We start from the raw sequence: 15,036 nt of genomic DNA on the forward strand, positions 1-15,036 counted from the left end.
TCAGTAACTCATTGCGTGGCCCTGCCCTGCCAGTCCTCAAGATCCCCTCTACCAGATGAGGGAATTGAAAGAGGTGATCTCCAAACCCATCTCAACTCAAAAATGCTGAAGGCCCCTGTGGGGACATGCATTCTTCCAAAGAAAATCATAGAGCAGGAGATGAGGCTCATTTGGGGAGGGTGGCTGAAGGAATGGAAGGGCAAAGGACAAAATTCTTTTCTTGGGGATAATCATTTCTAAGTCTCACTTATTCGTTTGTGAAAACCAGTATGTGGTTTTGGCCAGAGACAATATCTGAGAGTAATGGATCAGCTTTGAACCATAGACACAAGCTCCTGGAAGGTCCCTGTAGTGTCTGACCTGGGCCCCAAGTCCAGGGTTGACTAAGGCCTTGAACCATCAGCCCTGCTCCCCTCTGGCTTCCTTTCCGGAGCTCCTCCTGCCCCAGGAAGCTTCTCTTTCCTGGCCTGGAGCTTCTTCTTTTCCTGACTTCCTGGTGATCCTGTGGTTCCCAAGGGCCCCAAGGAGGACTCAGGCCCTCTCACCGAGTACCTGCTTCTCTTTCCCCTAGCTTTTGGCACCTAAAAGAGCCATACTGTCCATGTGGCTGCCTCCTGCAGCTCTGAGAGTGATGAGGTCCCAGAGAGCCCATGGAAAGCAAAAGGTAGACCTAGGTTTTCTTTTTTATTTTAAAGATTTAATTTTTTATTTATTCATGAGAGACACAGAGTGAGAGAGAGAGAGGCAGAGACCCAGGCAGAGGGAGAAGCAGGCCCCATGCAGGGACCCCGATGTGGGACTTGATCCCGGTCTCCAGGATCACACCCCGGGCTATAGGCAGCACTAAACCACTGCGCCACCGGGGCTGCCCTAGACCTGGGTTTTCATTTCTCTCCCACAGAATGCAGACCGGGGTTCTGAAGCCCATAGAGGCTGCTGTAACAGACTGGGTACTTTAAGCAACAGAAAGGTATTTCTCACAGTTCAGGAGCCTATAAATCCAAAATACTAACAGATCTGGAATCTGGTGAGAATACTCTCCATGGTTTGCAGATGCCTTTCTCCTCATTATATCCTCACATGACAGAAAGAGAGCAAAATCATGTCTCTGTGCCACTTAAAGGGCACTAATCCCATCCATGAGGCCTCCACCCTTACAGCCTAATCAGCCCCCACAGGCCCCACCTCTTCATACCACAACATTGGGAGTTTAGGCTTCCCCACATGCATTTGGAGGGGCCACCAATATCCAGTCCATAGTGAGGGGCAATCAGGTGGCTGTTAGTGTTTACAGCCCTGTCACTCGGCTTCTGAGCAACCCAGAATCTGCCAGAGAAGGTGGAATGGACAGGACAAACCAGGAACCTCTGCAGGCCTCAGCCCTGATGGAAGCAAACCACAGCCCCTCCTGGGACTGGCAATGAGGACAGAGAGGCCACAGGGAATTGCAGGCGAGCAGCCACCCCTGCCACAGTTCACATCTGGATTCATCCCCTAGGATGCAAGGATTCTGTAGGCAATACTCAGGACAATGACACCAAAAGGACACCTCCACAGATACTACTTACCAGCAGGGTAAGCAGGACCTGGCTTCTTAGGAGCTTCAATGGCTGGGCGCACAGCCTGGGCAACTGGTTGGGCTGGAGGCTCCGAGGTCCTCCTCCCACCACTGCAGCTGCGTCATCCTGGGGAGAGTGGGGGAGGTCCTCAAATGATTTGCTCAGAGTCCTTGTGAAGATTCAATGAAGGAATCCACCTACAGGGTTGCACAGAGCTGTTCTCATCCTGAGCATTAGAACAGTTCAGAGGATGAAGAAGAGAGAGCACAGGACAGGTGCAATTTGTAACTCCACAAATGCACATGTTTGCGAATAACAAGCGTGGCGCATTTACACACTGAGCACACTCCAAACGCTGTGTCCCTCCTCTGGTCCTCCCTAAACTCATCCTCACGCTTCGCATCAACGTCTGTGATCGCTGCTTTCTTGAGAGCCAGCCACACAGCAGGAAGGACTAGATGGAACAGAACCATCACTACCTTCCTCCTGCCCCTGGTTGATTTGTGAGGCAGGACAAAATCCATCTCCTTCTTTTCGTTAAGGTCCTAAGGACTGAACCTGAGATCTTCATTAACGAGTGATGGCCAAACAGTACCTGGACAGGTGTCTCCTTCAAGACCATGTCTCCCATTCTTGCACATTTTCTTAGGCTATATTTCTCTGCTTACTGGCAGTAGGAACTCACCAGAAAAATATGCTTTACCTTTGGAGATGATTTGCCTTGAGGTCTGGATTTTCCACTCTGCTTTTTAAGTGAGAACCTGCTCTAGCCAAGTCCTTTTTAAAGGCATCTGCCCAAATTTGTGTCCCCAAAAGCTTGGTTCTTGGAAAAACACAAGGAAAAATAGACTCAGAGTGAAGATTTTGGAAGAGACAGGCCAGGGATTGAGAAGGCTGTCCGTGGCCCTTGAGGGAAGGCAGTCTGAAGCTGCAGATCCTTCCTCAGCTCCCTCCCCTGCCTCAACTGCAGAAACTCTTCACTCCTCTACTTCATTCCCTGGGCTTTGAGTTTTGAGCTAGATGATTAAACACACAAATGCTGAAATGCCCACACCCAACCCATTTCTCTAATTTTACAGGTAGTTAACAGGTGACTGGGGCAGGGGCAATTGGCATTGATGAAGGTTAAAATACAGGTGCCCCGAGCTCACGATCAGTGGTCTGAACACATTGCTTTCTGCCACTGGGAAAAGGGCCTTTGAACATCTGCCCTTCTCAGGGCAGGTGAGAACAAAGGAAGCTGAGAACAAAGCTTCTCAGACCAGGGCTCCTCCTTGACAGATTCTTAAAGGTTTGCTGGTGGGAAAAATAGATCTTCACCAACCAAATCCTCTTTAGACATGGATATTCTGACATGTTTTCTGTACCCTCACTTGGAAACAAGAAATCCTTCTTTGGATAAAACAAAGAAAGCCAACCAAATATCTGGAGGCCAGATACTATTCACAAATGTGCTCACTGGACCTGCACAGTACTATATTTTTTAAAACTTCTAAATGGTCAACATCCTAAAATTGGGTAGTTTTGGACTTTTAAAATTCTGATCCTAGCTTTTGCAGAAAATCTGGCAACAATAGCCTCTCATTTTCCTGTGGCAAAGACTAGCTGGAACTGAGTGGCTTTTCTCCACTGAGATGGGGCATGAGCTCTGTGTTCCCCACAGCCCCTGTTTCCCTCTGTCTTACAGTAGGATGTCAGAGGTGCCACTACTTATCTGCCTGTAGGCATGTGAGCTCACACCCCAGAAGCAGGCTTTGCAGCCTGGTTCTCTCCATTATATATCCCTCTCTTGCCTTCACTTCTCCATCCTCACCCCCTACCCATCTAGCTACTCCTCAGAGCAGAAAAAGAAAGAAAACTTCAGCTAGCATCTGGAATGTGAGGAATGCCAACCTGGCTTCATGGAGTTTCCACGTATGACACAGTAGTGCAAGAAATAATTGTTGGGTAATAATGAAGGATTTGTCGTCAGTGCTGGGCCTGTTTGTAAGCCTCAGACCTGTTTCTGTGCTAGATATTAACAAAACATGATATGTTTCATGTCTAATGAGAGTATATATTTTCCCCCAAGGAGTAAAATTTCAAGGGAAGGAATTATCCAATACATCTCTCCAATGTTTACTATTTGGAAGAAAGAAGACTTATGCCACTGACCCCAAAGCTAAGATATGCCAGAAGGGAGTGCCAAGAGAGAAACCCTCCCAGAAAAGCCTGTCTGGGCCTGGCATCAAGGGAAGTGGCCAGGCAGTTGGCTGCAAACTGGAAGAGAATGCTTGTCATCACACTGAGTCTGCAGGAAGACTTTGAAGCCTCCCCAGCTGTTCTTCCAAAACTCAGATTAACCTAATCTCACCCAAAATATACCCTGGAAACAAAAGCAGTGTTTGACCTTGCTGCCTTTCTGGTTTTCTTTTCCCCTTTCACTTCCTTCCAGCTGCCTTCTCTGATGCCAGCCAAAGACTGTGGAGTCCTGTCCTCTCCCCACCACCACCCAAGGCAACCTTGCTCTCTAATGATAAATAAATCTACCATGTTTCTGTGTGCCATAGTTTTAAAAAGTTTTTAAAGCCTGGAACTCTTCAGGTGGAATTTTGTGAGGAACTCTAATACTGAAAGCAAATAATTGGAGTGCCTAAGATGGAAGTATGAGTGGAAGAAGATGGGTGACCTTCATATCTTTACTTCTGCTCCCCTCTTCAAGGATTCTTCAGAGTCTGAGGGCTTTGCAGGTGCAATCTGAAACATTTGCTATGAAGTCTTGTCCATATGTGGGGTGAGGATGGTGACAGTGTTGTTAGTGGTGATGGTATTACCATCAATGGCAGTGGTTATGGCAGTAGTGATGGAGGTGATGGTTGTGACAATGATGGCAATAGTGGCAGCTGTGACAAAGAGTGGTGGAGGTGGTAATGGTGATGGTGGCTGGAGCGGGAGTGATAATGTTGATGTTAGTGATGATGGTGGTGGTGGAGATGATGGTGGTGATAATGATGATAGTGTTGGTGGTGGTGGTAATGATTGGTGATGGTAGTGATGATGTTGGTAGCAGAGATGATGGTGGTGATGATGGTGATGGTGGAGATGATCATGGTAATGGTGATGGTGATGGTAATGGTGTGATGGAGGTGATGGTACTGATAATGGTGATGGTAGTGGTGATTGTGGAGATGATGGTAGTGATAATGATGGTGGTAGAGATGATGGTAGAGATGATGGTGATAATGGTGTTGGTGGGGATGATGGTGATGGTGGAGATGAATGGTGGTGGCGGTGATAGTAGCAATAGTTATAGACAAGGTTGTACTTGTACAAAGGAATTATTGAAATGATATTAATTTCAGGCACTACGGTAGGGAAAGTAAAAAGGTAAACTCATTTTTAAGAAGCATCATTTTCCAATTCTTTTCTATTTATCAAAGGCATACATGTAGACAAAGGCACATAGTACGTATTAAATAAATGTAACTTAACTTGTGATTTTCATCTTTTAAAGGAAATTACTGATCCAAAAAATTCTGTGTGGCTATCTCTAAGCTCCAAAAGGCACATATTAGGAGAAAGGAGTAATTTTTATGAAAAAAATAGATAAAGTTGTTTCAGTATGAAAGAAAGCAGAGGAGTAGGGTATAAAGAAACCCCTTAAAATTAGATACCAGGTCTATCCAGGAAGAAAAAGGAAATAAGAAAGCTACTGTGTATTGAGCCTTCACCAACGCTTAGCAACCTTGCAAGGTGTGGTGATTGGCATCCACACAAAGAACTGTGGCTCCCACATGGAGGTTCTGGAACCGACGACACCACAACCTACAGGCCTGAGGCAGACTCCAGCCAGTCTGGCTCTATCCACGATGCAGTTCTGGAGCAAAGGTTTGAAATTAGCCAGAGGAATCAAAGAACTCCATTTACTGATCCTTTCTGAGCCATATCATGCACAGAGGACAGTATCAGGTTTGGTCCTGTTCCTGTCATACATGAATATGCCTGACAAAGGCTGTTCTTCCTCAGTGTTTAGAAACTTCATAGCCCAGTTGGATTTCTGTCTTACATTTTCCCTCTGAATGGATTGTGGCTAAGAGGCCCACTGTGTAGTTAGTTATGTTGCACTGAGAACCTGGTCCTGCATGATAAAGAACCAAACTTGCAGGGATTATATGTGTAGAGCACATGACCAGGTAGTGCTGGGGAAGTCACCTGTGCCTCTCCAGATAAATATCTTGGTTCCTCCCCTTACGTCACCTCCAACCACCAAGTCATGTATGTGTGCCTTCTAAGCCAGGTACTCTTGGCCCTTGAACTTTGAGGATCCAGCTCTACTCCACTATTTATTTGATTTTTGTGACTATTTTATACAGAAAAGAAAATGTGCAATATTTGATTTTCAGTTTACTTTAAGTTGACTTATCATGTGATAAAGGCAATACATACTGATGATATTTTGGAAAATATTAAAAATTATTTTTAAAAAATTTTAAATCATGCATAGACTTACCATCAGTAGACAAGCCCAGTGAATATTTTGGTGTTACAGCTTCTGCAGGGATGTGTATGCGGACATGGCGGGAGGGGGGGTGAATCTTTGTTTTTAACGGAATCAATTTTGTATCTTTTGTTTAATTTAAAATTAAGTCACAAGCATTTTCTCAAACCATCAACTACAAAATAGCATTTATTCATGTGTTCTGTTCACAACTTTTTATTGGGGACCTGTTAGGTGGCAGGTGCAGGCTGGGGTTGCAAGAACAATCAGGCAGAAAGTCCTAATCTTACATATCAAGGGGTGAAGGTAGATGTCAGACTCTCACAACAGACAATAGGAGAGTTAAGTCAGGAAACTGAGAACACAGAGAATTTAACACTGTTTTCTTTTCTTTTTTTTTTTTTAAGATATTATTTATTTATTCATGAGAGACACAAAGAGAGAGGCAGAGATACATGCAGAGGGAGCCCGATGTGGGACTCTATCCCAGGACTCCGGGATCATACCCTGAGCCAAAGGCAGACGCTCAACCGCTGAGCCACCCAGGCATCCCTGAACACTGTTTTCATACACAGAGGTCTCATACATGCAGCCACCCATTCACAGCCTGACCAGTCCAACCAGCAAGACAGTCCTTCCCACAATACTGTGTCCCAGGCTGAAGTGGCTTTGGGACATTCCTGTTTAGGAACAACATTTCTTACAATACCATTAATTATTGATGAGGGTTTGTTTTTTTGTTTTTTTGTTTTGTTTTATTTTTTTACAATTTTACTTATTTATTCATGAGAGACACAGAGAGAGAGGCAGAGACAGGCAGAGGGAGAAGCAGGCTCCCTGTGAAGAGCCTGATGGGAGACTTGATCCCAGGACCACAGGATCACAACTTGAGCCAAAGACAGACACTCAACCACTGAGCCACCCAAGTGCCCCTATTGATGATATTTAACAGCAGCATACATTCAGCCATTAAATGACTATCAGGTTCTCACTATTTGCCATGCACTCAGGTACCATATAAGAATGGCTGATACCAGGGTGCACAGAGCTGGGCATCTTCCCAGCCAGCCACAGCCTATAACAGGAGGTCCCCCTGGGTGCTCAGCCATCCTCACACTCTCCTCATGGTACCTGCAACAGAGGCAATCACAGCACCTGCCAGACGATCCTGTTCATTCTCATCAAGCACTTAGGCAGCTTCATGGAGACCCCGACTATTATTATGGGTGTGTCCTCCCATGTCCTTATCCCTCTTGTCCTTACGTCCTTGGGAGGACATAAATGCCCCAAATGCCCTTTTTTAAAACAAAATCTGCCTTCCCTGGGAGTCTGGGATGGATGTCCCATAGCCTAAGCTTAAAGCTCACCCCTGTAGGAAAGGCCCCAGGGTCACACAAGAACACCAACAGCATGAGCATCCTAAGAGAGATGACAAATGTACTCAGGAGACCTCAAGGCAGAAAAAGGTGGAGAATCAGCACTCTAAAGAGATAGAGGGGAAGGTGATAAACAAGTGGCTTAAGGAAGCCCCAAATAAAACTGGCAAGAATGCAAATCCTGGGTAAGATTTTTTTGAGATTTTTACCTTTTTATTAGTGCTGATTTAGAGACATAGGCAGAGAGAGAAGCAGGCTCCTGTGGGGGAGCCCACTGGGGGTTTGATCCCAGGACCCCAGCATCACAACCTGAGCCAAAGGCAGATGCTCAACCACTGAGCCACCCAGGTGCCCTGAGTGAAATAATTTTTGTGGCAGCAAGATTTCACTATTTCTCATTCCTGACATGGAATAGGACCTGGAACCCTAGTGACCTATATAGAACCAGGTGCTTGCAAAATTGCATTGATGCAGTGAATTAAGCCAAGCCAGTTCAAGTTCATAAAAACATTTCCCATCTACTGGGGCTGCCCAGTGGCAGAGCATCAGCCATACAGGGAAAAAGTGGTTTTGGCTGTGTAATCATAGCTAGAATAGCCACATTCTGGTGCTTTTTTTTTTTAATATACATCTTTTTCAATTCTAAACCAGCAAATGTAAATGTGAGAATGCCAGCCTGTCTGAATGTCAGCCCTTCAAGAGTGAGGATGGGCCTTAGGAAAACTCATGCCAGTAGTTCTGCTCTGAAATGAAGATAAATAGAAGCTTTGCCTTGGGCCTTGGTGGGTGGCTAGCAGCTCACACACTGCCCCCTGCCCCACGAAACCTGTTCCTTTGCTCCCTTCTCCTAAGTAGTCAGGGCTCATTGTGCCCCAAATGTGTTTTCCTTTCACCTGATGATGCTAAGTCAATGGAGTGGATAAGGGAGGAACAGGAAGAAAAGCAACCTGGGAGGTCAAGGGACCAGGGTGCTGTTGCCTTGGAAATAGAGCCATCTCCTTTAGGTATCTGCTAAACCAAACACAGTGTGATCAGTTTGCACTAACAGGAGCTGATTTGTAAAATGCAAAGTGGTTATGCATTATTCATACAAATAAGTAGTTCATTGGTTCTTACTGATGAGGCACCTATAATATACAGACAGGCCAGCAGCTTCCCCGCACCCCACCAAGAACCCAGAAGCAGAGGGACACTTCCAAGCCCCATCTCCAGGCCTGAAGCAGTCACCTTCTCACTGTGTCAAATAGAGCCACAGAACACAAACATGGAGACAAGAAGAAATACCGTAAACTTAATGACGACCTAATTACAAAGTGGGGGAGGAGAAAACAATCTTTGGGTTGTCTGTTTTCTTTTCTGCTAGATCCCCAGACCTCTAGCAGTTTCTGGTATGAGATATCTGCTCAATAAATACTTGTTGAATAAATGAATCCGTGGATAAAATTGCCTGCAGAAATAACTGATGCCTTATAAAATATATTAAGGCACTATTCTGTTAAAAGGACAAGCAGCCATAGTTAGAAGGACCTCAAGCTAAATTAGAACAAAAAATCACAGGCTTGCATCATCATTTTAGAAATCACAACAATGTGTTGAAATGAGGCCTCACTGTGTGCAGTAGTGACACCGGATGCTGCCAAAGGCTTCTTGGTGACAGCACCCCCAGCATGTATCCCATAATCCAGATGAGATGGGGTGGGAAGCCTGGCCTACACACCATAGCCTTGCACCTAGGACAGAACTTTTCAGGTGAGCAGGTGAGAAACATGAAGTATTCCTCTAAAAAAAAAGTACACTGCAACACATGCTCTGTCAGAGAATGTAATTTGTCACATCAGGGATAAAGGTGATGCCAACATCTTCTAAGTGACACTGGGATAGGACACTGGTAGCTTTAGAGGAGAGCAGGACTGGGTAAAGCAGAGCATTCCACAGGTCCTTGAGGTGGCAGGATTGTCCCCCTTCCCCTTCATCCCCCGTTATCCCAAAGCATCATATCTACCTCAAGTTAACTTTCTCCAGAAGGGTTCTGAATTGTTAGAATTCCTGCCACACTCTACAAAAAGGCCCTCTCCTGGACATCCCTCTGAGCACCATAGCAGGGCTGGCTGTGTGTTGGGAACTGGAGCCAGAGCAGAGCCAACTCATTGTCACTAATCAAGGCACAATGTCTTGGCAGCTGCATTGGGGGTGGCATGAGAGAGGAACAGCAGTGTGGAGGCTAATGAGCCCCCCAGCTCAGAGGTTTCTCACCAGAGACTTTCCACGCTCATAGGCCATTCAGTGGAAATGTTCAGCAGGCCACCTTCCACACAGAAGTTCAGGGATCCAGGATCCTTGCAACTTGTGGCAGCCTTCTGCCAGCTGACAACCACTTGGGTCAAGAAGTAACCTGTACCTCATCCCCTCCCATCTCACTGGTGAGAACTCATCAAGGGACCCTCTCTAGATGCAAGGGGGACCAAGGACATGCCCCTGACTGGGCAGCTGCTTCCCACCACAACTCCACTCAGTGGAAGAAGAGTGAGCATCTCCTCAAGGAGGGAAGGAAGTCTTGGAGGATGGGAGTGGCCACTGAAGCCAGGCTGGAATGGAATGGGGTCAGAAATAGAACCAGGCTGCAGGGACTGGTGTGGATGGGACAGCAAGTGGCTGTGGATCATACCTTCCCCAGAAACTTTTTGGTCGAATTTTGCGGTTGCATAACGTTTTTGTACAACTGGCTCCTTTTGAGGGGAACTTGAGTAGGCAGTGAGTTGTGTCAGGTCGTAGGTGGAGAAAAAGTACCAGAGCCAACCTCTATTACTCTTATATCAAATAAACAGGCAATCCTGGCTTCAGGATAGCTTGATGGTAGGCATGCAAATTTTCATACTATTGTGTGGTTTGGCAATAGTGGTCCTGAAATGAGTATCCAACTTTTGCTCATGAGGAGTTTGAAACGCAAGTTGTGAGGAAGGTACACTGGGTTGAATAGTGGCCCCCAATGAATTCTCGTCCACGTGAAATCTCACCTTGTGTGATTTTGGAAAGAGGGTTCTTGCAGGCATAATAGCTCAGTTGGGGTCATGTTTGGTTGGTGAGCCCAAAATCCAATAGGCCTTATGTTCCTATAAGAAGAGGAGACAGACCCAGACAAACAGGGAGCACCATGTGAAGAGGGAGGCAGAGGTCGGGTGGTACAGCTGGGAGCCAAGGAGCAGGGTCTCCACTGGAAGTGGCAGGAAAGGATCCTCCTCTAGAGCCGTCAGAGAGATGATGGCCCTGTGGCCTCCCAAACTGTGAGAGAATCAACTTCTGGGATGATAAGCCACGCAGTTTGTGGTGATTCGTTACCGCCACCACAGGAAACTGATACAGGAGGGGATGGTCAGAGGGGGAGGTTAGTGAAAATGAGCGTTGGAAAGTCTGGTCATTAGTGGCTCTTCATAGCCCATCCCTGCCTCTCTCCTTAGCTCGAAACATTCTTTTTTTTTTTTTGCAACAGACTCTGACTCTCTGCAGCTAGTTGTCCCTGGTGCATCAAATATAGCAGGTCTGGAGCCTAAGGGATGCCTCCTCCAGCCCCACTTCCCTGCTGTGCTTTCCTTATCTTCTCTGTTGTGCATGGGCCCTGGCTGGAAGCCCTGCCATCAGGCTCATCCCTCTGTCTTCTGTACCCCACCCCCAATCCACTTCCCAGCCCCTCCCTTCTCTCTCAGGCTCCCTTCTCTGAAATGGGCCCCCTGCTCTCCAGTCCCTGTGGTACTTTCTATGAGCACAGATTCAGCACCTCACTGTAGTTGGAACTTGCTGTATCTCAAATCAGGTCCCATCACTCCCAGCTGAGGCACATCTGCTCACTCTTTCCCCAACATCCCCCCCCCACACACACACACTCCACCAACCTTCTGCCAAGAAGACAAGTCTAGATAGATCTCTCCAGTGACACACAATTAAGTACTTGACAGGGATGACTGAAATTACCCCTTACAGGCACCCTAAATTTCAGCACAGTCATTAACCAACTCTGATAGGCAAAAGAAGCAGGATTGAGGAAAGATGAATTTGCAGGTGGTGAAGAGGGGGCTGGAGTGTTGCCCCAAAGTGAGCCAGTTCTTCAACTTGGAATTTAATACTAAAACATGGACTCTTCCTTGGGACACCTGGATGGCTCAGCAGTTGAGCATCTACCTTTGGCTCAGGGCCTGATCCTGGATTCCCGAGATTGAGTCCCACATCGGGCTCCTTGCATGGAGCCTGCTTCTCCTCCCTCTGCCTGTGTCTCTGCCTCTCTTTTTGTGTCTCCCATGAATAAATAAATAAAAGCTTTATAAAAATTTTAAAAAATAAAACATGGACTCTTCCAAAAATCAGCCATCTGGCCCCCCAGTAAAACACCATTACTCTGGGCAGCCCAGGTGGCTCAGCAGTTTAGCACCGCCTTCAGCCCAGGGCCTGATCCTAGACACCCAGGATCAAGTCCCACATCAGGCTCCCTGCATGGAGCCTACTTCTCCCTCTGCCTGTGTCTCTACCTGCCCCCTATCTCTGTATCTCTCATTAATAAATAAATTTTTTTAAAAATCTAAAAAAAACACCATCACTCATTGCAGTAACTGTGAAGGAGGAATAAAAAATGATATTGCGCTACTTGAAAATTGGGTTAAGCCTATAGGTTTAGAAGATCATCCATGCAAATCCCATCCCATCAGGACGTCTTCAGAGTCCTGAAAGTCTGCTATCAAGCAGGTCAGAGTTCCCTGCTGACTGCCGTGGGAAGCGCAGGGGAATGAGATGTCCCCCTGACAGGTCTTTCTTGAAGACCCTTTGTGTGAAATGCTACCCCCAACATGTCTGGGCAATGACACTATTGTACTCCTTTTATCTAAGCAATTATTCTTAGACAGAATGTGTTTCCTCAGAATTCATATGTTGAAGCCCCCAACTCCCATAATGATAGTATTTGGAGGTGGGGTCTCTGGAAGGTAAACAAATTTGTGTGAGGTCATGAGATTGGTGCGCTCATGATGTGGTTAGTGCCCTTATTAAAAAGAGGAAGAGATGGAGCAAATTTTACATACAAAATTACCTTTAAGATAAAAAAAACATGCCTTTCAGATTTCAAGCACCTGATTTTTGACCACTCTGATACATAAAGTTAGTACAAGGAGGTGAACACTGCAAGCCTGCGTGCACAGGGCTATACCACCACATGTGTTCTTAAGGTCCTAAAGATCTCCTCTCATGACGGTATTAGTTTTCTTATTCGGTGTATGGAATTATCCCAAATTTAAGACCTAAAGCAACACCAATCTGTCAGCTTACAGTTTAGTAGGTGAGAAGTCCGTGGCTGGCATGGCTCAATGCTCTGTCCAGGATGTGTGTTACAAGACTGAAATCAAAGTATCTGATGGCAGCGTCTCTTTCCAGATTCTAGGGAAGACTCTGTCAGCAGGCTCATCAGGTTGTTGAACGAATGAGGTCCAAGTCTTTTTGCTGGCTGTCAGCCAGGCGCTCCTTTCAGCCCCTACATGCCACCTGCATTCTTTGTGACACAGCTCCCTCCACCTTTGAATCCAGCAAAAGAGAATCTCTCTCCCACTGTACTTCAAATCTCTCCCTGATTAGTGTAGGCTCACCCACAATAATCTCTTCTCCTTAAAGTCAACTGATTGGGGACCTTAATTACATCTGCAAAATCCTCTCACTGTAGCACCTAGATTAGTGTTGAATTGAATAACTGGGACAGGGTGTGTGCATGGGGGCAGGGATCTTGGGAGCCATCTTAGAATTCCACCTACCACAGTGGCTTGGCCTTGGCTCATCTGCCTCATTCTCTTCTTTATTCAAAAAGAGCAGGAAAAGGTCCCTTATTTCTAATTATTTCAATATGCCAGAAAATGAAACTTATTTTGGAGCTGACAATCTCTTCTGTGGCCAAACTGGCGAAATTTCAGAAACCAAAATAAAACCCAGCCTATTCAGAAACCTGCTTGTGCAGGGTCTAGCCTTAAGGCCTCTTACCAGCTATTCCTATCACCAGAACAAGGGGGATATCTCTGGCACTGCAAGCTACCATATGGCACTCCGGGGACAAGCCGGGGCCTGCACAGGGGGGACTGGCTATCCACTCACCAGCACTCACTGCTCTTAGAAAGAGCTCTGGTTACCTAAACTTCACTCCTCAAAGTGTGATCCTGACTGGCAGCATCAACACCACCTAAGAGTAGAGATGAAATGCAGAGTCTCAGGCCCCTCCATCACCACCAGGCTTCTGAACCAGACTCTGGCTTTCAACAAGATTCTAGGTAATTCATGTGTATGTCAGAGCCGAGGAGCATGGTGGAAGCCACATACCCAAGCTACTCATTCTGCTCTGCCAAACACACCAGACATGTCACTACCCTCCCAACACACACACACACACACACACACACACACACACACACACAGAACCTAACGGATTAGATCCATGTCACAGCTAGTCATGAGATGAGAGAGGTATTCTCCTAACTTGGGCAATGATTGCCTAAAATCGCTCCCGTTTTCTATGCTGAGGGCTGAAGCTGGGGAGTGAGGGGAGGTGATGCGGGCTGGCCCAGTCCGAGCTACTCTTAGACCTGCAGGCCTTCTCTGTGACACGGGGTAGCAAGTGCTGCCTGCACAGGGCAAAGGAGAGGAATCAGTATGACAGGCCGGCCTCCTACTGCATAACTGACAGCAGCGTGCTGAGTCACCAAGGCCAGGCTCACCCGACTGAGCACGTCTTCTACCCCAAGTCTGTGTATCCAGAGAGCCTGGCACCCCGGAAAACAGCCTTTTGTCGCCAACGCCAGGGCCTTTCCTAGGGCTGTCTTCACAGCTGTCTGCAGCAGGGGCCACAGGTCAGTGGCTGGGAGACAGGATGCCTGTACTCTGAAACACCGGGGTTCTTAGACCAACTCCCACTTTTTAGCCAAGTCACAGATTCGACAAGGTGCTTCATCTCTCGGAGTAACATTTTTCTTGGGCAGCCAGTTCTCCTGGGTTGGTTTTCCCTACCACATACCCCATAGTTCCTTGGGGCTGGGAGGGTCTTCATTTGCAAACTGCAGCCCCAACATCTGGTGCTCCCTGGGGTCACTCAGGGACCTGACTTCCAATGTGGCTGACCTCTGTGTGAGAGGAGGGGGTGCTCCAGAGCATGTCACACCCACTCTTCAGATAACAGTGCCCCTCCAGCCCACAGCCCAGCAGCCAGAGCCAGCCACGTGCCCCACCCAGCCACAGGACAGGAAGTGCCAGCCTGCCACACTAGGAAGTGGAGAGCTGCAGCCATTCAGGGAGCGGCACTCCTGACGGGCCAGCCCACTGATGGGAAGGAGAGTGTGTGCACCCACCCATGGACCAGAGTGTCTCAAGGTTCCCAGAGCTGTTGGCCAGCAAAGGAGATGGAACCCTTTCTCACGCAGCACCATCTGCACCCAGATGCAGTACCAGGCGCTTACTGACAATACAGGGTGAGCCAGGGGTGCCCCAAACAGAATTTTGCCTTTATCCATGTGGTGATTGGGGCTTGTAAAACATCTGATATTTCACACCCCCATATTTAAAAATTGGCAGCATTTATATAAGTGCTGGGGCTAAGAGCAGCTGGCCATCG

General features: G+C 47.0%; 1 long non-coding RNA gene across 8 annotated transcripts in view; it reads right to left on the bottom strand.

Annotated features, from left to right (window-relative positions):
- Positions 1 to 15,036, bottom strand: part of LOC112664414 (uncharacterized) — a 74,708-nt gene that overhangs the window by 15,799 nt on the left and 43,873 nt on the right. For 6 of the 8 annotated variants that reach the window (XR_004806042.2, XR_004806041.2, XR_003139692.3 and 3 more), the window contains one exon: positions 1,569 to 1,785. The exons of 1 other annotated variant lie outside the window; for it this stretch is intronic. This is a non-coding gene — a long non-coding RNA (uncharacterized LOC112664414). The remainder of the gene's footprint in view (positions 1 to 1,568; positions 1,786 to 15,036) is intronic. One more of the 8 variants, XR_004806040.2, reaches the window with a different exon arrangement.

This window comes from Canis lupus, chromosome 17 (assembly GCF_003254725.2).
Source record: "Canis lupus dingo isolate Sandy chromosome 17, ASM325472v2, whole genome shotgun sequence".
Taxonomy (NCBI): domain Eukaryota; kingdom Metazoa; phylum Chordata; class Mammalia; order Carnivora; family Canidae; genus Canis; species Canis lupus.